At 47.2% G+C, this 23,675-nt stretch overlaps 2 protein-coding genes across 10 annotated transcripts in view; one reads left to right on the top strand and one right to left on the bottom strand.

Moving 5' to 3' along the window:
• Positions 1–17,293, bottom strand: part of LOC142365622 (erbin-like) — a 174,264-nt gene extending 156,971 nt beyond the window's left edge. For 6 of the 9 annotated variants that reach the window (XM_075446589.1, XM_075446594.1, XM_075446592.1 and 3 more), the window contains exon 1: positions 16,601–17,079. The gene's annotated coding sequence lies outside the window, so the exon portion shown is untranslated. The other 3 variants (XM_075446590.1, XM_075446595.1, XM_075446591.1) reach the window with 3 other exon arrangements.
• Positions 17,247–23,675, top strand: part of LOC142365623 (small glutamine-rich tetratricopeptide repeat-containing protein beta-like) — a 145,692-nt gene continuing 139,263 nt past the window's right edge. The window contains exon 1 of the mRNA XM_075446600.1: positions 17,247–17,267. The gene's annotated coding sequence lies outside the window, so the exon portion shown is untranslated. The remainder of the gene's footprint in view (positions 17,268–23,675) is intronic.

The following is a 23,675-nucleotide window of genomic DNA, read 5'->3' as shown; positions in this document are numbered from 1 at the left end:
GCGCCGAGAGAGAGAGAGAGAGAGGAGACCCCAGCCCCACACCCTCCCCCCCCCCCCCCCACCCCGCCCCCGAGCGGGAAAGCAGGAGGTGCCAATGAGCGGCAGCTCTGACTCAGCGGGGGCGGAGTCGAGTGTGACAGCGGCCAAACCCCCTCACGGATAAGAGCAGCCCCCAGGGAGCGACCAGGAGCGCGGGCTAACAGAGCCGGCAAACAGAGGCGGCGCAGCAGCCCGGGAGCGGCGCAGCAGTTTGCGCGGCAGTTCGCGCAGGCAGAGGGAGCGGGGAAGGTGACAGGCAGGGTACAGCCGCCCCTTCTGGCAACTCAAGTAGTGGGCATCGCTCTTCCAGGAGATATTCTAGCCATGGTTACCACCCGTGGTAAAGCTGTTGCTCGAAGGAGTGTGGGGACCCAGATGGAGGCCCCACGCAAGGACACAGCTGTCCAGGTCTCTGGCTGCAGGGAGTGCCTGAGCCTGGCGCTAGTACCGGCGGACAGCAGAGTCAACGGCTGTGTTCGGTGCGAGCAGGTGAATGACCTGCTCAGCCTGGTGGCAGAGCTGAAGGAAGAAGTGGAGAGGCTGAGGAGCATCCAGGAGTGTGAGAAGGAGATCGACTGGTGGGGCAGCACCCTGCCCTCCCTGAGGCAGAGGCAGCAGGAGGCGGCTCCACAGAAAGCAGAGAACCCCCTACCCTCTTGCCACCGAGCAGAAAGAGGTGGCCTAAGAGATGGGGGGGAATGGAAACGGGTCCCTGCTCGGGGGGGCAAGCGAATCCCCTCCCGGCCTCCCTCACCTGCCCAGTTGCCCTTAAGCAACAGATATGGGGCTCTGGAATGTGAGGGACTGGCCACAGAGGATGTGGGTGAAGGTGAGGCTCCATCCAGGGGGTTGCCTAGAACGAGTCAGTCAGCCCCATGTATTACAACTGCCTCGGCTAAGAAAAAAAGGAGGGTCATTGTCATAGGTGATTCCCTTCTGAGGGGAACAGAGGGCCCGATCTGCCGACCGGACCCATCCCACAGGGAAGTCTGCTGCCTCCCTGGGGCCCGGGTTAGGGATGTTGCTAAGGAACTCCCCGGTCTGGTGCGGCCTACTGATTACTACCCCCTCTTGGTAATGCAGGTTGGCGGGGACGAGATTGCAGAAAGAAGTCCCAAGGCCATCAAAAGGGACTTCAGGGCACTGGGACGACTGGTTGAGGGATCAGGGGCGCAGGTGGTGTTTTCCTCCATCCCATCAGTGGCAGGGGACAGCACTGAAAGGGGCAGGAAAACTCACCTGGTTAACAGGTGGCTCAGAGACTGGTGCCATCAGTCAAATTTTGGCTTCTTTGATCACGGGGAGGTGTACACAGCACCGGGCCTGCTGGCAACAGGTGGAACTCAGCTATCTCAAAGGGGAAAAAGAATTCTTGGCCACGAGCTGGCGGGGCTCATTGAGAGGGCTTTAAACTAGGTTCGAAGGGGGAAGGGGACATCGCCCAGCTCACTAGGGATGAGCATAGGCTTGGTGTGCCAAGGCCAGGGGGGAGATTGACAGCCCAGCTCAAGTGTGTCTACATCAATGCACGTAGCATGGGCAATAAACAGGAGGAGCTGGAAGCCATTATACAGCAGGACAGCTATGACTTGGTCGCCATCACAGAAACGTGGTGGGACAACTCGCATGACTGGCATGCTGTCATGGATGGCTACAGACTCTTTAAGAAAGACAGACCAACAAGGAGAGGTGGGGGAGTTGCTCTGTATGTGAGGGAGCAAGTAGAATGCATTGAGCTTGGCCTGGGGGCAAATGAGGAACAAGTTGAAAGCTTGTGGGTTAGAAATAAGGGACAGGCTCATAAGGGTGACATTATTGTGGGTGTGTACTACAGGCCACCTCACCAGGAGGAGGAGGTTGATGAAGCCTTCTACAGGCAGCTGCAAGCAGCCTCACAATCACAGGCCCTGGTTCTCATGGGGGACTTCAACCACCCTGACATCAGCTGGGAAGACCACACAGCCAGGCACATGCAGTCCAGGAGGTTCCTGCAGAGCATTGATGATAACTTTGTGATGCAAGTGGTGGAGGAACCAACAAGGAAAGGCGCCCTGCTGGACCTTGTGTTAACAAACAAGGAGGGACTGGTGGAGGATGTGAAGGTCGGAGGTAGACTCGGCTGCAGTGACCATGAAACGGTGGAGTTCAGGATCCTGCGTGGAGGAAGCAGGGCAATAAGCAGGATCAAAACCTTGGACTTCAGGAGAGCTAACTTTGGCCTCTTCAAGGAGCTACTGGGAGGAATCCCGTCGGTCAGGGCTCTCGAAGGCAGGGGGGTCCATGAGTGCTGGTCGCTCTTTAAACATCACTTCCTCCATGCACAGGAGCAATGCATCCCCCTGAGAAATAAATCGAGCAAAGGAGGCAGGAGACCTGCATGGTTAAACAAGGAGCTTCTAGCGGAGATCAGGCAGAAGAGAAAGGTGCATGGAATGTGGAAAGAGGGACAGGCCACTTGGGAAGAGTACAGAAACGTGGTGAGAGCATGCAGGGATGAGACGAGGAAGGCCAAAGCCCACCTGGAATTGAAGCTGGCAAGGGATGTCAAAAACAACAAGAAGGGCTTCTTCAAATACATCAGCAGCAAAAGGAAGGCTAGGGACAATGTGGGGCCGCTGCTGAATCAGGCGGGTGTCCTGGTGACGGAGGATGCAGAGAAGGCAGAGCTACTGAATGCCTTCTTTGCTTCAGTCTTCAGTGCTAAGACTGGCGCTCAGGAATCCCAGGCCCCGGAGGTAAGAGAAGAAGCCTACAGAGAGGACGACTTTCCCTTGGTCGAGGAGGACTGCGTGAGGGATCGCTTAAGCAATCTGGACGTCCACAAATCCATGGGCCCCGATGGAATGCACCCACGAGTGCTGAGGGAGCTGGCGGATGTCATTGCTGAGCCACTCTCCATCATCTTTGAGAGGTGCTGGAGGACAGGAGAGGTGCCCGAGGACTGGAGAAAGGCCAATGTCACTCCAATCTTCAAAAAGGGCAAGAAGGAGGACCCAGGGAGCTACAGGCCGGTCAGCCTCACCTCCATCCCGGGAAAGGTGATGGAGCAGCTTATCCTGGAGGCCATTATCAAGCAAGTGGAAGAAAAGAAGGTTATCAGGAGTAGTCAGCATGGATTCACCAAGGGGAAATCATGCCTGACCAATCTAATAGCTTTCTACGATGACATGACTGGCTGGGTAGACAAAGGGAGAGCAGTGGATGTTGTCTACCTTGACTTCAGCAAGGCTTTCGACACAGTCTCCCATGATATCCTCCTAGGGAAGCTGAGGAAGTGTGGGCTGGATGAGTGGTCGGTGAAGTGGACTGAGAACTGGCTGAATGGCAGAACTCAGAGGGTTGTCATCAGCGGCGCTGAGTCTAGTTGGAGGCTGGTAACAAGTGGTGTCCCCCAGGGGTCAGTACTGGGCCCAGCCTTGTTCAACTTCTTCATCAACGACCTGGGTGAAGAGTTAGAATGTACCCTCAGCAAGTTTGCTGATGACACCAAACTGGGAGGTGTGGTAGACACACCAGAAGGCTGTGCTGCCATTCAGTGTGACCTGGATAGGCTGGAAAGCTGGGCAGAGAGGAACCTGATGAGGTTCAACAAAGGCAAATGCAGGGTCCTGCACCTGGGGAGGAACAACCCCATGCATCAGTACAGGCTTGGGGTGGACCTGCTGGAGAGCAGCTCTGCGGAGGGACCTGGGTGTCCTGGTGGACGACAGGATAACCATGAGCCAGCAGTGTGCCCTGGCTGCCAAGAAAGCCAATGGAATCCTGGGGTGCATCAAGAAGAGTGTGGCCAGCAGGATGAGGGAGGTTCTCCTTCCCCTCTACACTGCCCTGGTGAGGCCCCATCTAGAGTACTGTGTCCAGTTCTGGGCTCCCCAGTTCAAGAAAGATGAAGAGCTACTGGAGAGAGTCCAGCGGAGGGCTACAAGGATGGTGAGGGGCCTGGAGCATCTCCCCTACGAGGAGAGGCTGAGGGAGCTGGGCTTGTTCAGCCTGAAGAAGAGAAGGCTGCGAGGGGACCTAATAAATGCTTATAAATATCTGAAGGGTGGGTGTCAGGAGGATGGGGCCAAGCTCTTTTCAGTGGTGCCCAGCGACAGGACAAGGGGCAATGGGCACAAACTGAGGCACAGGAAGTTCCGTCTGAACATGAGGAAGAACGTCTTCCCTCTGAGGGTGACGGAGCACTGGAACAGGCTGCCCAGGGAGGTTGTGGAGTCTCCTTCTCTGGAGATATTCAAGACCCGCCTGGACAAGGTCCTGTGCAGCCTGGTGTAGGTGACCCTGCAGGAGGGTTGGACTAGATGACCGACAGAGGTCCCTTCCAACCCCTACTATTCTGTAATTCTGTGATTCTGTGATTCGATACCGGTAACCAACAAAGCAGCACCTTCAGAGCGATATGAGTGGGTTGTCTTGCCACAAGGCATGAGAAACTCACCCACGCTGTGTCAACTTTATGTGGCTTGGGCCTTAGCTCCACTCAGGGAGCAATAGCCGAATACGATCATTTATCATTATATGGATGACATCCTCTGCTGTCAACAGGAATCGTTCAGTGACGATTCCTTGACACAGCTGAGTACTGTTTTAGCCAGCAAGGGCGTTGTTATCGCCCCAGAAAACGTTCAGTGATCTGCACCATGAAAGTATTTGGGGTGGCGCATCTCTGACGCTAAGATCCAACCACAAAAGGTGGAGTTAGCGACAAATTTGCGCACACTGACTGATGTACTGACTTTGCTTGGGGACATCCAGTGGGTGCGCAACTGTGCTGGTATTTCCAATGCTGACATTGCACCATTGACATTACTACTACGTGGCTCACATCCCAGCACAGCAGTCACCCTATCACAGACGCAGCAAGCAGCTTTGCAACACATCGTACAGAAGCTTCAAACAGCTTGGACTGCTAGGCGATTACTAACCCTACCTGTTTCCTTACTGTCCTGGGTTTGGCCAGGACAGGGTTAATTTTCACTGGACTCCAGGAAGGGGCACAGCCGGGGGGTGGGGGCTGACCCCACCTGGCTAAACAGAGCCTGGTATTCCATACCATGTGCCGTCATGCTGGGTTCCGGTGGGGGGGGCGGCGCGGCGGGGACTCACTCGCAGCTCGGGAGCGTGCGGCGCCAGTGCGGTCCGAGAGAGCGGGTCTGTTTTTGTCGTGTTTTCTCCTTATCTGTATCGTTGTTGTTCCTGTTTTCCCTCTGTTTGCTGTTCTGTTAAACTGCCCTTATCCAGACGCACCAGTTTCTGCCTGTTTCTTTCCATTCTCCTCCGCACCGCGGCGGGGGGAGGGGCGGCCACGTGGCGCTTTTGTTGCCGGCGGCAGCCAAAACCAAAACACTTACTTATTTGTAACCCTGCAGAGTCACCATATGCCCTTGTTTGTCAGTGGCAAAACAAGAAGGGGGAGACTCATTCCTGTACAGCATCGTTGAGTAGTCCTGATTTTGCCACTGACAAGCCTATTAGGGGCGATGATCCATTTTACATACTAGAATGGGTGTTTTTAAGTGTGCAGCCAAAGACTAGTACACAGACACGATCAGAAGCTGTGGGAGAGCTAATCAGAAAAGGTAGGACGAGGATAGTGGAAATAACAGGGGAAGAGCCGCAGGACATCAGTATACCGGTCAAAGCAGCAGATTTGGAATGGTGGTTGAGGCATGCTCTACCCATACAGGAAGCTCTGTTAGGCTATGGTGGGAGGATACATTCCCGACAGCCGCAAGGGAGATTGTGGCAGTTCTTGAAGCGTAATCTATGGCTTGAGAAGTCCAGAGTTCAGGAGAAGCCGCTGGCCGAAGGAATCACAGTGTATACAGATGCAGGCAGGAGGCTGCGTAAGGCAGTTTGTGTTTGGCAAGAAGGGGGCCAGTGGTGTCATCATATGATACAAGGACAGGATGGAGATTCGCTACAAATTTTAGAGGTGACTGCCATGGTCTGGGCTTTAAATAATTGGTTAAATGAGCCTTTCAATGTTGTAACTGACTCCCTTTATGTAGCCGGGATAGTGCCTCGAATACCGGATGCCTTGCTTAGGGAGGCAGTCAATCCTAGATTAGGCAAGCTGTTTATCCAGTTGCGGACCCTACTGTCTCAACGGGCCGTACCTTGTTGCGTCATTCATGTACGTAGCCACCAATGGGATCTGGGACTAGGGCACAGCAATCAGATTGCTGACAACTTAGTCAGTCCCGCATGCCCTATGCCTCCAGTAGACAAGTTTCAGCAGGCCAGACAGAGTCATGAGAATTTTCACCAAAATGCAAGAGGTCTGCGAAGGCAATTTGGACTGACAGAGAATGAGGCTCGTTATATTGTACGGGCCTGTCCTAAGTGTGGAAACCAAGGACCAGGTATAGGCCAAGGGGTCAATCCAAAAGGGCTGCAGGCACTTGCGCTGTGGCAGATGGACGTCACGCACTTCTCCGAATTTGGGCGGTTGAAGTACGTGCATGTCACAATAGACACCTTTTCAAAAATGATATGGGCCACTGCTTTACCTGGGGAGAAAGCGCAACATGTTTGTAAACATCTGCTTTCGTGTTTCGCAGTACTGGGGGTCCCTGAAGAAATTAAGACCGATAACGGACCTGCCTATGTCAGTCAAAAGCTGAGATCATTCTTGTTGACGTGGGGAATTAAGCACACCACGGGAATTGCGCATTCTCCGACAGGGCAAGGCCTCATAGAGCGCACTCATCGTGTGCTGAAAGACTACTTAGATAAACAGCGAGGAGTTGAGACAGAAGCACAATCAAGGTTGCATCGAGTTCTTTTTACTTTGAACTATTTGTGCCTTATGGGTGATCAGGAGGCACCGCCTGTTGTGGTGCATCACCAGAACTTAAAATTCAATAGTGCGACGACTTTACCGCGGTTTAAAGTGATCTATAGAGACCCGACTACTGGAGAATGGGCTGGACCCGTACCAGTGACATTTAACGGTCGAGGGTATATGTGTGTTTCCACAGATCGCGGTCCAGTCTGGGTGCCTAGCCGAGCGGTGAAGCCTGCTTTGAATCAGCAAGACAAGTTAGCTGAGGAGCAACAAGCAGATTCTCACGAGCAGAGCAATCAAGTAGAGATAACCTGAATAGAGGGAAGAGTAAATGAGTGGTTACCAGGAGGTACTTGTCACCGATACAGACTGTGATGTTTTGTAAGATCTGTAAGCCTCGGGTTTTATGTAATTGTTACACATACTAACCATAGCAGCGGTGGCGAGTATCGTTTGCAAAGCATTGGTTTAATCAGTGCCTTTAATAGGGCGCAGCGTAGCTCGCGCTTTAATTGTTACAAAGCTCAAGACAAAAGGAAGCGATGCTTATCTCTGTAGCCGCTTGAAGTGGGTAAGGTTAGCAAACCAGAGAGTTAAAACCATATGGGTAAGTAGTTCTTTTAATATAGCCAAAGTAAGTTAGTGCCTGCTGTTTGGACCGTCCCCAAAGCGGAGGGGGAAAGACGAGAGTGTGATGCTTACATCAGTTTTGAAGGGAATGGCAGGAAAACGAGTGGTTACCCTGTTAGCCTCACTCTTTACATGTTGTCAGACTATAGTAGGCGAAGAAACCCTTTACCGCATTGAGCCCCGACAAAATCTATGGGTTACCTGGGCGAACAAAATGGGCCAATCAGCATTTTGTTTGTCTCTTGCTTCCGCAACAGAACCTTTTCGCACCTGTCTAATAGGGGTACCTAGTTACAATGTTACTCATTTTGCTAATTATAGTGCAGGCAGATGTACAAAGGAGATTGAAGTGAGTAGTTGCAGTGCCAAACTCATACAAGGTCTGAATCGCACATTGCCCTGGGATCCTCAAGAGTTGAACTTGCTAGGATCGATGAGGATTGGTAACACGACCAAAAACTGGACTCAAACTTGTTTTGTATTTGCAGGGCCTGCTATTGCTAGGCCTAACCATCGCCATTTCTTCAACCAGTCAGGGTGGACAAATGTCACTCCAATTGCTTCTTATTATGACTATCAGGGCCACTCTAGAGCTGTCACCTTCTGTGGTACCAATGATACGAACAAAAGAAGCCCCCAGAGTCTGGGCGCCTACGGGATGGAAGGTGGTTCTCCCTTGTGGAATAATGCTACGCCTAAAGCCTTGCCTCCTGACGTGTTTTTAATCTGTGGTGACAGGGCATGGCAAGGAATTCCTCGTAACGTCTATGGCGGCCCGTGTTACTTAGGTCAGCTGACATTGCTAGCTCCAGATCGACAGTGGTGGAAGAAGGTAACAACTCATCCCAAACGACGCATTACGGGTCTTCCTCCTAACTGCGATGATTGAATCACTCTCCCAAGTACCACCGAGCGAGTATTTCTGGCATTATTGGTGCCCGGTGCCGCCGCTGGCGCAGCGTTAAATCAGCTAGGGAAATTGACATGCTGGGCAGAGAAGCAAGCCAGTGTTACCACAAAAGTCTTGCAATCCCTGCTAGAAGATCAGAGTAGTCTACGACATGCAGTATTGCAAAATAGAGCCGCAACTGATTTTTTACTGCTGGCCCAGGGACATAGCTGTGAGGATTTCAAAGGCATGTGCTGTATGATCTTGTCCGATCATAGTAGAGTCCATCCACAAGCAATTACAATGGCTCGAACAGCACGCCAACCAAATACAACAAAACCAGGGATTTTTTGATGGATTGCTCACCTCGCTATTTGGTAATCTGCCCGCTTGGCTTAACAGTTTAATTGTAGAAATTTTGCGCATATGTATCGTGTTACTTGCTGTTGGAATTATAATATGTATATGCTTTAGCTGTCTTAAAAAGGCTCTCTCCAAGATGAGGAAGCAAACCTGGCTTGCTCAAAAACAAGAAGGGGGAATTGTGGAGTCCTGGCTGGACGAGAGGGGACATAGCTTGATGCCGTTGAGCAACCCAGGTTCCGATCCGGAAGTGAGACTTGGGAGCGGCGGACACGGAACCCTGCTGGGAAGGCAGAGCGACGAGCTCAGGACACTGGAGCAGGGGGAACGTCACCGTTTCCTGTCACACTGTCACTTCCTTCCTGCCACGCTGTTGTTTCCTGCCACAGCACTGTTTTCACATCGAGATGCAGCTCTGCACCAATCACGAGTTGCAGTAGTTTTGCCTATATATGGACTGGGGGTTTGACTAATCAGATGCTGTAATAATTTTGCTATATAAACCTTGTTTTTGCTGACTAATAAAGGTGAACGACCATACTCATATTGGGGTCACATCGTTACAACGTTTCCGTAACCCACGCCAACAATCCGTGAACAGGGCATACTGCTTCTCATCTTCTGGCAGCTGGTTACACAGTGGCGCCTCTTCAGCACGTGTCACCTCCTCCTCTGGCAATGCTCCAAAATCTTTGCCTTCTGGCCAGTCCATGATTACCTCCAGAATTCCTGGGCGACTGGGGTTTCCCATTCGGGCAAGCTGGGTGATCAGCACGACCCACTTACTCCACGTAGCATCGGTGGCATGATGCGTAGAGGGGACCCTCTCTTTGAACATCCAGCCCAGGACCGGCAATCGTGGTGCTAGGAGGAGCTGTGCTTCAGTGCCGACCACTTCTGAAGCAGCTCAAACGCCTTCATATGCTGCCAGAATCTCTTTTTCAGTGGGACTATAGCAGGCCTCGGATCCTTTGTATCCCCGGCTCCAAAACCCCAGGGGTCGACCTCGAGTCTCCCCTGGTGCTTTCTGCCAGAGACTCCAGGTTGGGCCACTCTCCCTGGCTGCGGTGTAGAGCACGTTTTTAACAGCTTGCCCTGACCGGACTGGACCAAAGGCTATGGCATGAACAGTCTCCCGCTTAATTTGTTCAAATGCCTGTCGTTGCTCAGGGCCCCATTCAAAATCATTCTTCTTCCGGGTCACGTGGTACAGAGGACTCACAATCTGGCTGTAATTTGTGACGTGCATCCTCCAAAAACCCACAACACCCAGGAAGACCTGTACTTCCTTTTTGCTGGTTGGTGGAGACATAGCTGCTATTTTATTGATGACATCCATTGGGATTTGACGGCGCCCATCCTGCCATTTTATTCCCAAAAACTGGATCTCTTGCGCAGGTCCCTTGACTTTACTTCGCTTAATGGCGAAACTGGCTTTCATAAGGATCTGAACTATTTTCTCCCCTTTCTCAAAAACTTCCTCCACTGTGTCACCCCATACAATGATATCATCGATGTACTGCAGATGTTGTGGGGCTTCACCCTTTTCCATTGCAGTCTGGATTAGTCCATGGCAAATGGTGGGACTGTGTTTCCACCCCTGGGGCAGTCGATTCCAGGTGTACTGGATGCCCCTCCAGGTGAAAGCAAACTGTGGCCTGCACTCTGCTGCCAAAGGGATGGAGAAGAATGCATTAGCGATGTCAGTGGTGGCATACCACTTGGCTGCCTTGGACTCCAGCTGATATTGAAGTTCTAGCATGTCTGGCACGGCAGCACTCAGCGGTGGTGTGACTTCATTCAGGCCATGGTAGTCTATTGTCAGTCTCCACTCTCCAGTAGATTTTCTCACTGGCCATATGGGACTCTTAAAGGGTGAGCGAGTTTTGCTGATCACTCCTTGACTCTCCAGCTGGCGGATCAGCTGATGAATGGGGAGAAGGGAGTCTTGGTTGGTACGATATTGTCGCCGGTGCACCGTTGTGGTCGCGATGGGTACCTGTTGTTCTTCAACCCTCAGCAACCCCACAACGGAAGGATCCTCCGAGAGACCAGGCAAAATGGACAGCTGTTTAATTTCTTCTGTCTCCAAAGCAGCTATGCCAAAAGCCCACCAATACCCCCTTGGGTCCTTGAAATACCCTCTCCTAAGATAGTCTATACCAAGGATGCACGGAGCCTCAGGGCCAGTTACAATGAGGTGCTTCTGCCACTCCTGCCCAGTGAGGCTCACTTCAGCCTCCAATACACTCAGCTCTTGGGACCCCCCTGTCACTCCAGAAATGCAAATGGACTCTGACCCTTTGAAATCTGATGGCATTGAAGTACACTGTGCACCAGTGTCCACTAGAGCTTTATACTCTTGTGGATCTGACGTGCCAGGCCACCGAATCCACACCGTCCAATAAACGCGGTTGCCCCTTTCCTCCACCTGGCTGGAGGCAGGGCCCCTCTAATCCTCGTCAGAGAAATTGCCGCTCACCTGCTGTAAAAATGACTTGGAGGTCCCCTCCAGAGGATCGGAATCAAGATCAAACTGTCTACCTGGTCTGGAGAGCTGTCTGCTGGAAACTGGAGCAGCATTTTTCCTAACAGAATCCCCTTTTGTGATTGTTTTACCTCGCAACTCACGCACTCGTGCCTCTAGACTTGAGGTGGGTTTTCCATCCCACTTCCTCATGTCCTCTCCGTGGTCACGCAGGTAAAACCACAGGGTGCCCCGTGGTGTGTAGCCTCTGTATTCCCTCTCCTGAGCAGAGAAACGCTTGCCCCTAATAGCTGAGATGCAGGCCCACACAGGTGGGGAGTAGGACATATCCTCTTTGAATTGCTGGAACTCCCGGGACAATTTATTCACATCTGAGACAAGGGAGGAAGAGAGACTTTCCTCATATTGCCGGAGTCGGACAGCCACCTCATCCACTGTTGGTGCCTCCTTACCTTTCCAGTTTACTACTGCCAGTGAATTGGCATATGAGTATGGTGCGCTACGCACAAACTTCCTCCACATAGATGCTGTGCACTGGACTTCATCTGGGTCTGTGGGTAACTGGTCATCATCTGGTTCACAGTAAACCAGCTCCTGCACAGCTAATTCCCTCAAGTACTGAATACCCCTCTCCATATTGGTCCACTTGCCAGGATAACATACAAAATCCTCACTGAAGGGGTACCTCTCCCTCAAGCCTGACAGAAGTCTCCTCCAGAGGCTGAGGACTTGTTCCTTTTTCCCAATGGCCTTGTCAATGCCCCCATCCCTGGCCTGGGATCCCAGCTGCTTGGCTTCCTTGCCCTCTAATTCCAAGCTGCTGGCCCCATTATCCCAGCACTGCAGCAGCCAGGTGACACTGTACTCACCTGGGTGGCGGCTGAAATCTTTCCGCATGTCTCACAGCTCACCCAGGGACAGGGACCGGGTGATGATCTCTATCTCCCGGGATGACCCTGGCTCATCGTCATCCCATTCATTATCTACTGAAGTGGACAGATAAAGAGTGGAGGACAGTACACACAAGATTCAGCCTTCCAACGCAAGAAGCTCCAGAGGCTTGTTTACCTTCTTACTGTATTACAACTTCCAGGACAGCCACAGCAGCCAAGATAGTTCATATTGTCCTCAGACTCTGCTTAATCATCACTCCTTGTTCTCGCATATAACAATCACTTAGTACCAAGTATCGACAAATTAGTTCTGGATACAGAAAGAACTAATCTGCTTTTCAACTTAAACTACCCTAGGGAAACAAGTCACAATGCTGATGTTCTCCAACATAAGTACGCTTCAGTTTGGTTTCACTTAGACCAAATGATTGAGAAATAACGCTAAGCAGACCTCTTCATGCAAAGTCATGATGTATTTTTAAAGGTGGAAGGTTCAATTTAGTGTTGAAATATCATGCTCTTATATCACCTTCAGGGGAAGTACAAGTGAAACTAGAGAGTAATAAGCCAAATGCCCATATTGAAATTTAAGCATCATAGAAACAAGTATCTTAAAAAGAACTGGTAACAAATGAGGAAGAGCAGCAGAAAAAAAAAATTATCCCAGTTACTATATAATAAAAATACTACCAATTCCAGTATAACAATATTCACTTTTTTCATTTTTCTTACAAAGGCAAAGATTAAATTTATAAATCTCTCCTAAATCAGAATCCTCGCTCTCAAAACTTAACATTTATATAGTTTTACTCACAATACATGAACATTATATTCTTAATTAGAAATGGAAGTCTGTATTTCAGTAATCTTCTTACAACAAAAAAAATCCTTCAAAAAAAACCCCCCACTCTTGTCATTAGAGCAATCAAGTTTCTCTCTGTATCACCTGTCCCCTTATAAGCTTAAACTCAGTAGAATTGCTTAACAATTAATTATTACTGAAGTATCCTTGGCAGTGTTATTTAGGATTACTAATTTTTACTGATATTTATTCAGCAGGAGATAGTGTGCCAGCTGTGCTAATACAGCAGGCTCTGCATGCCACCTTCACAGTTGGAAACCGCAGTGGCACACTGCAGCTGCTCCTCAAGAGATGAAAAGAACTATAAGCATTACAGTAAATCCACGTTTGAAACTTTGACAAGCTCCCACCCTGCCAAAAAAAGTATTTCTTGTCCAGAACTGGACCAGGGTCTGTCATGCGAGTAGCCACAGAACTGTTCACAAGTCACCCACAGCACTAAAGCTCCTAACACTAAGTTCCAAAGACACTGAGCCAACAATTTAATAGGTTACCACAAATATTGTACTTTTTAAATGTGAGAAAAAAAAAATGTAAAAAGTTATTTATGGACTATTTACTACATAAACTGATAAAAATGTTACCTTTAATGTTTTCATTCTGATGTGAAAAGTGTTGTCTGACATTGTTTTACTTAAAAGTTAACAAAGGTAAAATAGTGATGTTTCTAAATCTTCATTTTTCAGATAATTCATGTTTAACTACTTATATCAGCTATCACCATCAACATCTGCATGCTCACGTAGGGATACAACCTACTATTTTCATATCCGTAAGAGTAGCTTTTCCATCATTCAACTAGTACTCGTTCGGAAAAGGTTAGATTTGCAATTCCTCTATGTGGAATAAATGTCAAACCCTCCTTTAGCAGATCAGGTTATTCTATAGGGAGAATCTACTGAAAAGATGACCTATCAAATGTTTGATCTTTACATAAGATTTTTCCTTAGAAGATTTTCCTTTTTGCTTGGGAGCAGGAAGGACAAAAACAAAAGAAGAAAACAAAGCAGTCAGCCAATGATTTGTTACACTCCTACAGGAAAGCCAAGTTGAGGAATTTGCTTCCATCCCCTTCTATTTCTAGAACCTACGTTAACATGCTACCTTTAATGTGTGTTACATATGTACAAGCCTTCCCTTAGCTTTGATGTTCCAAGCATGGTGCTCTATGCCTAGGACATACTCTAAATAAATTCCACTGAGGACAAATCATAACGTTGTTTTCTTACACCACCAGCTTAATACGCTAGGCAACTTTCAATCAATAACACTTTCTTCATGGAGTCCTCTAATCAATTTTATATGAATGTGATGTGCAAACGGATGCCCTATTGAGCACTACATTTATACCAAACATTATCTACTGGGCAGCTTATTCATAAGACAAATCTATTCATATTTTTACTAATATAATAATCATTCTCATGATAATCATGTTCCATAGTATGCCATATGCTGTAACTTCTAGCTCTTTGATTGCAAGCATACCTACTTAAAATTACTGATGTTCACGTGAGTTTAATTTAATTCATGAGCAAGGAACAGCCAGGTCAAAATAATGTTTCCCCAAGCAATCGACACGTACCTATAAAAGCATTGTGTCAAACAACATGAGCTACCGTGTGTATACTTAAATAATTTTATTCATAATATTAATATCAATGTCAGCCTGATTTTTAGCTGAGTTGTTCTTGAGAAAGAATACACTCCTTCATAACTCCTAACCTATATTAATTACATGAATGGCATTCTATGATATAACCATTAGCTGTAAAAGCAGTACTGAATTACACTTTCATCATTAAAAATGGCCTTATCCATAGCTACCATGGTGACAAAACACTGATGTAAAGAGTTGTGGCTCTGCTACAAGGATCTATTCTTCTGTATGATATTGAAAAATATCAAGTGCAGAGAAATACAAAAGTTCTGAAAAGAAACAAAAAATTGCATCCATTAAGAACATAGTGATTTACAACTAAATTTGTCATGCATTACTACAACTCCCCCCCCCCCAAGAATCTGAAGTCATTATTGGGACTGAAACACTGCTTTGGAAAGTGATCGTTCTTTTTAAAAGAATTACTCTATTTAGACTTCATTGCTTTTCTGCCAAGCATCAGTCACATAAGGAAACTGAAGTTCACTGCCATTTATTTTGTTCAGCCCTTTCAGACATCTACCAAGAATAACTTTTATTGCTGCCTGGAAAGGTAAGTCTATAAATTGCAAGCGAAATCATTTACTTGTTATCAGCCACAGAAGCCACTTCAGTTAAAGTCACAAGTCAGTTAAATGTTAACATTTTTCCTCACACTACATCAAACAGATGGAGCTGGATCAATAACTTTTTCCTCATACACTACGTTACTTGGCGCTGTTAAAGAACTACATATGTAGGAGTGTTAAGAATTTTTGCATAGAAATGACTTTGTCCAAGTCTCACAAATACTAACACATCTCGGACACTTGAGAGACTGAAGCATGCACATCCTATCTGATCAACATGCTGCTTTTGAGTTTGTCAAACAGGAACAAAAATTTAAATAAGCTAGCACAGAGCTATGGCTTCTAGCTAATTTTGAATGTTCACAATATGAGAAATTCCTTGCCTTCATGAAAGAACTAACCAATAATTGCCTCTTTGAGGCATGTGAAATGAATCTGTGGTGAGCAATACTGCTTTAACTACATGCAATTAGTTAGTTGGCATAACATAACAAGCACCAGCAGTACAAAACCTTACACCAAAGCTTTGCATTTAGTTTCCCCTCCAACGGCTTCAAACAGAACTCCTTTAAAAAAGGATAAAGGAGAAAGTGGTCACCAAAACCAAACAAGGCTATGTTAACTCAGAGGTTCAACTGTATATACTTTTAATAAATCAGACCACTAGCTAGCTTTTTTTTTTTTTAAACGGAGGTTCTTAACATAAACTTGTGCAAGGATCAGAATGCAATAGACCTCTCTTGTACAAGCTGAAAGATATGCAGTCCAACTCGTCATCTTGAGGACAGAGAGGAGGAAGAGAGGTGGTGGCAGCAGCCGAGGGGAAAAACTGTGACAACATTTACAGAGGACTACGAGAGCACATTTTTATAAAGAAATTTCACAGCTATGTTGAAGACGACCGGTTAGACACTGATTGATATTCCAGAAAACAAGGTGAAAGACAAACAAGAAACGGCAGATACAGGGAGCGCCAAGCCTCAAGATCTTTCGATTAAATAAAAGAGATTACCTCCTTTAGAACTTTCTTATTTCCCGAGAACTTAATTATACTTGTAGGGTTAACAATCGTTTCGAAGGGAAGGAGCTGAAGAAGCACAGTCACTGAGCCGAGCAGTTTCAGTTCAATACGAACAAAGAAACTTCTGTGCCTGAGGAGCTTAAAAACTTTCGATCTCCCCAGATTCTTTCTTCAACCTCCATGATTATGTCCATAAAAACAGCATTTCGGCAAGAGGAGGAGAAACACAGACGACAGCTAAGTTATGTAAGGCAGAAAACACAGAAAAATAAAGGACAAAAACAGGATATCAAAATGAAGCGTGAACTCCTTCCTTTTTCCCCACCCCCTTCAGCAGAGGAAGGATTTTTCTGTTGTTGTTGCTGCTGCTCCCCAAGCCTTTACCATTTACTTTACCTTGTCTGTCGGGCGCCTAAACCAGATCCAGCAGACAGGAGCTTCTTTCGACCCCAAAGAAATATTTTAAATCCAATCGAGTTTTCTTCTCGTTAAGGAGTAAGGGGAGGAGAGGAGAGGAAGGGAAAAAAAAAAAAATGCAACAGCTTTCGACAACGATGGGGGCGTTTGCGGAGCGTACGACGTGCGTGTGCACTGGGGGAGGACGTCAGCGGAGACGGGCTCCTCCCGGCCCCTGCCGCCGGGGGCACCGGGGTCTACCTCGCGACCGCCCGACAGAAACGATGCCTGGTAGCGAGACCGCAGTAACCCCCGCCACTTAGCCACCCGCCACCACCGCCCGTCTGCCTTCCCGGCGCGCTCAGCGCCACCACTCCGCCCCCAATTCCTCACCCCGAGCCGCACTGCCCGAGGACGGGGGCTGCCGCCTCTGCACTACCACCGCGGGCATAAGGGGAGCAGGACGGCCTCCTGCCTCACCTACCTACCTACCTACCTGCCTGCCCGTCCCTACCACCACTGCCCTCTCTTCCCGCCTCCTTTCGCACACTTCCCCCTTCTCCCTCCAACTCAGCCTCCCGCCCCCCTTTCCGGCCTCAGCAGGGACCCGGGGAGGCGGCAGAGCTATAGTGTAGAGGAATGTCCTGAGGGAGAAGGAACGAGAACGGTAAGAAGACACCACACCGCACTGCACACGGCCACTCAGGCTAAGAAAGGTAACGCGGGGTGGGGGGGGTGGAGCGAGAGCCGCGAGAGCAAGCAGGCGCGGCGCTCGTGCCCGCACTGGTTGCGACGGAAGGAAGGAGGGGACAAGCGGGTACCGCTATCACCGGGCCCCACTGACCTCTCCGCATTGGTGCGAGGCTGAGCCGCGGCGCAGGCAATCCCGAACCAGGGGCGTCGTGAGGGATGGGCCGCCGCAGCCAATGGCGCTCAGCGGGGGGCGGGAGCACGTTGTGTAGGAACGAGGCGAGATGGGGGCTGGGGGGGCAGGGACGGGGGCACGGTTGTGAGGGCAGGGGGTGGCCCGGCCCGGGAGAGCTGACAGGGAGAGGTGGGAGTGGCGCGCTGCAGAGGGGATGTGTCCCGGGGCCGCGTAACGGGTCCATCCGCCTCTGATCGAAGTGCGGCCCAGGCCGGGGACTGGGATGGGGCTTGTCCGCGGGCCGGGCCGTGCCAGGCCGCGGCGGGGGCCCTTCCTGTCCCGGTAACCACACAGGACTGAGGGGACCTCTGCTCTAGGGTACAGGTGTCGCTGTTTTCCCCCCGCGTTTTTGGCATAGTTTGTCTTCTGCAGGAGCACGTCAGTTGCCCAGACAAATTTAATCCCACATGAAAAATTTTTCCTCTGGCATAAGCAGCTCAGATTCCTAATTTAATAATTGCACATACTGTATCCAAATCGCTGAAGCGATTGATCATGTATAAGGCATTTGATGTCTTACGTTCCTGGCCATCCCAGTGGCTGCCACTTCATTGTGCCTTATGCTCCCTAACTTTCAGTTACCAGGAATTGGGAGAACAAACACATCTGGGAAAAAAAACCTAACAACCTCCATCTAAACACAATGTTTGAATATGTTATATTAAACTTTGATGCAAACAACAATTAAAGCCACATAAATACTCACACTGTTTCACATAAATCCTAGAATACAGTTTTATTTTTTCTCCAAATATTTCAACCCCCCAGTACAACATTATGTTACTGAAAATGCTGTTAACTGTAACATAGTAATGAACAAATATGTTTGAAAAGCAGCCAATGGGTTTATTGTAGGTCACATGACTTCAATATTCATGTTTATTAGATCTCAACAGTACATTCATGAAAATGTTTTTCTGTTTAATTTCCTTGTTTGTTTGAAATAATAGGTATTTGATAACCTGTTGTGTAAGCAATATGCCATTTTAACAGTCCTAGAGCTTGAAGTTCTGCTCAGCCACAAAACAGTGCACAAAGCTGACAGCAGGGTGGATTTGCACATGCTGCTCACCTTATGCTCCTTAATTGTGTTCTGCAGAGACCACATCTAAGGACAGAGGTAGTTTTATTTTCACGCCCATTTAACCCCTGGCTTTTCTACTGGGACTGCCACTAACTAAGCTGGGATCATGTTTTATTATGATAATCTGTTTACTGAGAAATGGACAACATGCTAAAAAATGCCATTTTACATGAGCCACTGAACAGCAAAAGAAAATAGTATGTCAGGTTAATATTGACCTGCCCCTGATTTTAGCATACAACTAGAAAAGTCCTTTAAACCCTCACCAGTCCCTGAAAGTAACTCCAATTGATATTTCCTGTTCAGGATCATTAGTTGCTTTGTTCAGTTTCTTACAAGGCTTTGGATGAAGATGGTTTAATCTTTAGCAACAAAATATACAGTTCATCACATTTATAGAAGTCCACTATAATGATACTGTTATTTATTTTAAACGTTTGTGTATAGTCATTCTATGTTTGAGTATCCAATTTGTATCCAGATATAGAAAATAAGCGTGCATTTCTACTAGGGTAATAATATCTATTTAATGTTTTTTTACTTATCTATGAATCCTCTGTCCATCTTTACAGAGCATACAGTCCTCTTTGGGGACTATATCTATGACTAAATTTAAATAATTAAACTGCATTAAATATAACCATCAGAGTTTGTAAAAACTAAAATTGTGGTGAATGATTGCAAGGACCCCAATCTGTGCTCGATCAGAATCATTTTATTGCTCAAGTGAATACCTTATATACTAATACAATAGTTACTAGAGCAAATCAGCTTTGGATTTGTGGCTTTGTGGATGCCAGTTCACAGTTGCTGTTTTCCAGGATCTTTTGCAGCTGGATGTGTGAAAACAGCTTATCTCATGAGAACAGAGAAGGGAGGCACAGGATGCGCTGGTCCTTCAGGGCCATGAGACAGTGCTGTTCTGTCTCAAGGTATATGGTTTCTCACATCTCCCCAAAGAGCCAGACACTGTTGATGATAAGAGCTGACATAATTCGGCCTTCAGCCTTCTACAGTCTTCTCATTGAGGCCTACACAAACTGCAACACTAAAAATAGATGTAAGAACACAAATGCTAATAGAAGACATATAGATGTGAAGTGCATACCATAACCTGCTGGGTGTAAAGAAAGATCAAATTATCCTAATAATGGTACATATTGATGGCAAATCTGTTATCTAACATATGGGTGTAGATTGATTTACTTGCATCCAATTTTCTTTCTGTGTGGATGGTGGGACCCAAGCACTGCCTGACCACAACATATCATTATTTCCAATTGGAGGGGATGCATCCCACCATGTCAGGAGTCGAAATAATGGCGGATCAATGATATGAGCTCAGTAAATTTGCGCTTGGGTTGTAAGTATACTCATCACACATACAGACATCCATAACAGTTAGTATCGGATATTCGTATTAATCACTTAGGCTAAGATCAATGTATCTAAAGGCATAACTCATTAACTATACAGGCTAAAATCAATGTACATAAAAGCATAAATCTGCAAACTTCAGCCCATCTATTCCCTGCTGCATCGAATGCTTCTGCAGCCCCGAGAAATCAGAATCCAGATACAACAGTCTAAAGTCAAAAACCAGAAATAATCAATACCTGCAGAACTCACCAAACCGGAAGACGCAAAAGCAGTTACTTAGTCCAGACTAAGTTCTGTTAGATCACAGAAACCAAATAAATCCATCAGATCACAGAAATACAAACGCTATGACAACAAACACACAAAACCACACAATCATAGTCGCGACCGCACACGCACAGGCACACCAAGTTTTCAACATAAATCCAAATATTACAAATAGACAGAGACTTACCAGAAGACAGGGACTTACAATAATATTCAACATTTAACAGACAAATTCCTGAGCCTCGGTTTCAGGAAGAGTACTTTCTTTTCAATTCTGTTTTAGGAAGGGTACTTTCCCTTCTCCCTGGGGATATAGCCCAATGCTGTGAAGCTTTTGCTACGACTGACGGGCAGGCAACAAGAAATAATACTGGAAGAATGCCTTTACCTTATTGATGGTCCTTGCTCAGAACTTCTCGGTCCAGGGATTGGAGGTTCTCCCTGAGAATCCCTCGGTGCCGGCTGGAGGTCCTGTGATCCCTTAGACCGCTGATGTCCAAGAGCAGGGTCCCATCTGGGGTGCCAAAATCTGTTACCGGAAAGCGGCAAAATAATTCACTCTCTAAAACTTAATTTTGGAGTTCTAGAAAGCAGGCATTCTTTACTGCAGTAGTGGATGCACAGGGGATAGTTCTGCCCAAATGTGCGGACTGAAAAGACACAACTACTAGATATTTATGCAATGTTAACATACATAATCATTACATTTCCGAAAAGTGCTTATCATTTTCCCCTTTTTAGGGTTTTTTGTTGTTGTTTTGTTTTGTTTTGCTTTGCATATATTAATATCCTTTGCACATGTCTGTTGGCACCTCTGGGCAGTTGTCGGGAGCCCTCAGATGAAGGTTCATACTTTTCCTCACGGTGTCTGCTGGTTGACCTTTGCTTCTGCGCAAACTCAGTTCTAAGATCCCGTATACCGTGTCCTCCAAGATTGCTTCGTTATACAAAGAGCTGTTGTGGGAGATAACTGCCAAATATGCCAAAAAATGTATTAATCGGAGTGGGTGGTGCACCCACTGCAGCTGTCAGAGTACTTGCGTTTGCTGTAATTTTTTCAGTTTTCCCCATGTAATAGGATCATCCTGAGTGGATCTCTGATAGCGCACATGGTGTGGGTTAGCAAAATAAGATGTGTTCAAGGACGTGGAGGCAGTCTGTTGCTATTAGTGTTAGTGCATAGTTACCAATTATAAGGGAATGTGGGGCGTGTGAACAGCATGTGATTTGTGTCTGTAGCCTATCCGATGTAAGCGTAATCGTGTGTACAGATGTGGTAAATGCATATAACTGCACAAGTGGGAGAATAAAGTGTTCCGACTGTGTATCTTAGCAATGCGTGTGAGAGTCGTTCCCGTCCTTTCACGGATGCTGAGACCCGGCACATGTACATAACGCAGTCGACCAAATGTTGATATATGTGTAACATGACTCTGCCACAACTCATTAGTTTGTAAACCACGAGGGTTCACTCCTGTATATGATGATACGGGTGTAATACGTTGACAATCAGGGCACGCACGGACAATTTCTGTGGCTTGCCCTCGGGACAAAGCAAATTGTTTACGCAAGGAAGAGGCATTTTGATGAAAGAAGTCGTGAGATAATCGGGCTTGCTCAAAACTGCGCGGCAGTACTGCTGCCATTGTCAATTTATCTGCTACAGCATTTCCTTCAGTTATTGGTCCTGGTAGAGTAGTATGTGACCGTATATGTATTATAAAATATAAATGTACATGATTCTTAAGTAGTGAAGCTAATTTCAATAGCAAGGAAAAAAGTTGTTTGTTATTGACCTCTTTTATCATTGCATCTTCAATGCGTTGAACAATACCCACAACATATGCAGAATCTGCGACAACATTGAGTGGTTCAGTCGAAAACAATTCAAAGGCGTGCAAGGCCGCTGATAGTTCAACAATTTGTGTGGATCCTTCAACGATTAAAATAGATGATTGCCAATCTGACGAATCTGTTTGTTTCCACACAACCACAAACAAAAACAAACAAAACACAAACAAAACCATGCGTTTTCCCTGATCCGTCCAGAAACACTGTTCGTGCTCCTTTAATAGGAACACATCAATTCTTTGGCTGCAACGGAATTTGAGAGAGGGAGTGTAACAGCTTATGTTGTGGAAGGGTATAACGTATGTCATTCAAATAATCAGCTAGAGCGGCTTGCAGCGATAAGGATTCCCTGTTTAATACCACAAAGTCATCTTTAGCCAGCAGCAGGTAAATAGCATCAGGATCACGTCCTGTCAATTGCTGACAGCGATTCTGACCTTGTGCTATTAAGGACACTATCATGTCTACCTTTGTGGTTAATGTTTTCATGGGCATATGAGAGAAAAAGATCCATTCCAGAGTCTTCAACTCCTGCATGTTAACACACCACTGACCTAAAAGAGCATAAGGCTGGAAAAAAGCATGAATTATATACAAATCTATTGGTAACTTGACATTGATTCTGGAGGCAAAGGCAGTTGTGATTTTATCTGAAACTTTCTGCAAGACAGTTTTTGCTTCTGGCGTCAATCTCCTGGAAGATAACAAATCTGAGTCCCCTTTCAACAAGGTAAATAGAGGGGACAACTCTTCAGTCGTAATGCCCAAAAGGGGTCGTACCAAATTAATTTTTGTAGATCATGAAGAGTGGTGGCCTGCTCAACAATACGCAATGGTTGTGGGAACACTCGTGAAGTAAAGAGTTTCCATCCTAGATCCTTCCAGGGCTGCTCTGTCTGCACCTTTTCCGGGGCTATCTGTAACCCGTAGATCTTTAATGACGATTCTAATTTAGCGAAAGCAATGAGCAGCACATTTTGTGTTTCAGCAGCAAGGAGGATGTCGTCCATATAGTGATATAAGTAAATCTGTTTAAAAGATTGCCGCACTTCTTTTAGCGCTGCATCCATGACTACCTGGCAAATCGTGGGGCTATTCATCGTGCCTTGTGGCAGAATGACCCAATGGTATCGCTGCGTAGGTTTACTGTTGCTAATTGAAGGCACAGAAAATGCAAAATGAGCACAATCATCAGGGTGTAAAAAATTTGTAAAAACCCAGTCCTCTAAATCAGTCACAAAAAGAGGCCAATCTTCTGGGATCATAGCTGGGTTAGGGACACCAGGCTGTAGTGGCTGCATTGGGCTCATCACTGCATTTATAGCCTGCAGAGCTTGTAATAATCTCCATTTACCAGACTTTTTTGGAATGACAAATCTAGGGGTGTTCCATGGACTAGTAGATGGTACCAGGTGACCTAATGCCAGCTGCTTGTCCACAAGGCGTTCTGCTGCAGTAACTGAACTGCACACACTTTTTCGAGCCAAGGGCTTGAATGTCAGGAAAACGGTTCTCGTCGCGCCGCTTCCGGGTCGGGCCGCGCCGGGCGCGCGCGCCGGGGGGGCCGG

Source organism: Opisthocomus hoazin, chromosome W, assembly GCF_030867145.1.
Source record: "Opisthocomus hoazin isolate bOpiHoa1 chromosome W, bOpiHoa1.hap1, whole genome shotgun sequence".
NCBI lineage: Eukaryota > Metazoa > Chordata > Aves > Opisthocomiformes > Opisthocomidae > Opisthocomus > Opisthocomus hoazin.
Note: the sequence above shows the minus strand (reverse complement) of the source record. Positions and strands in the feature narration are given on the sequence as shown.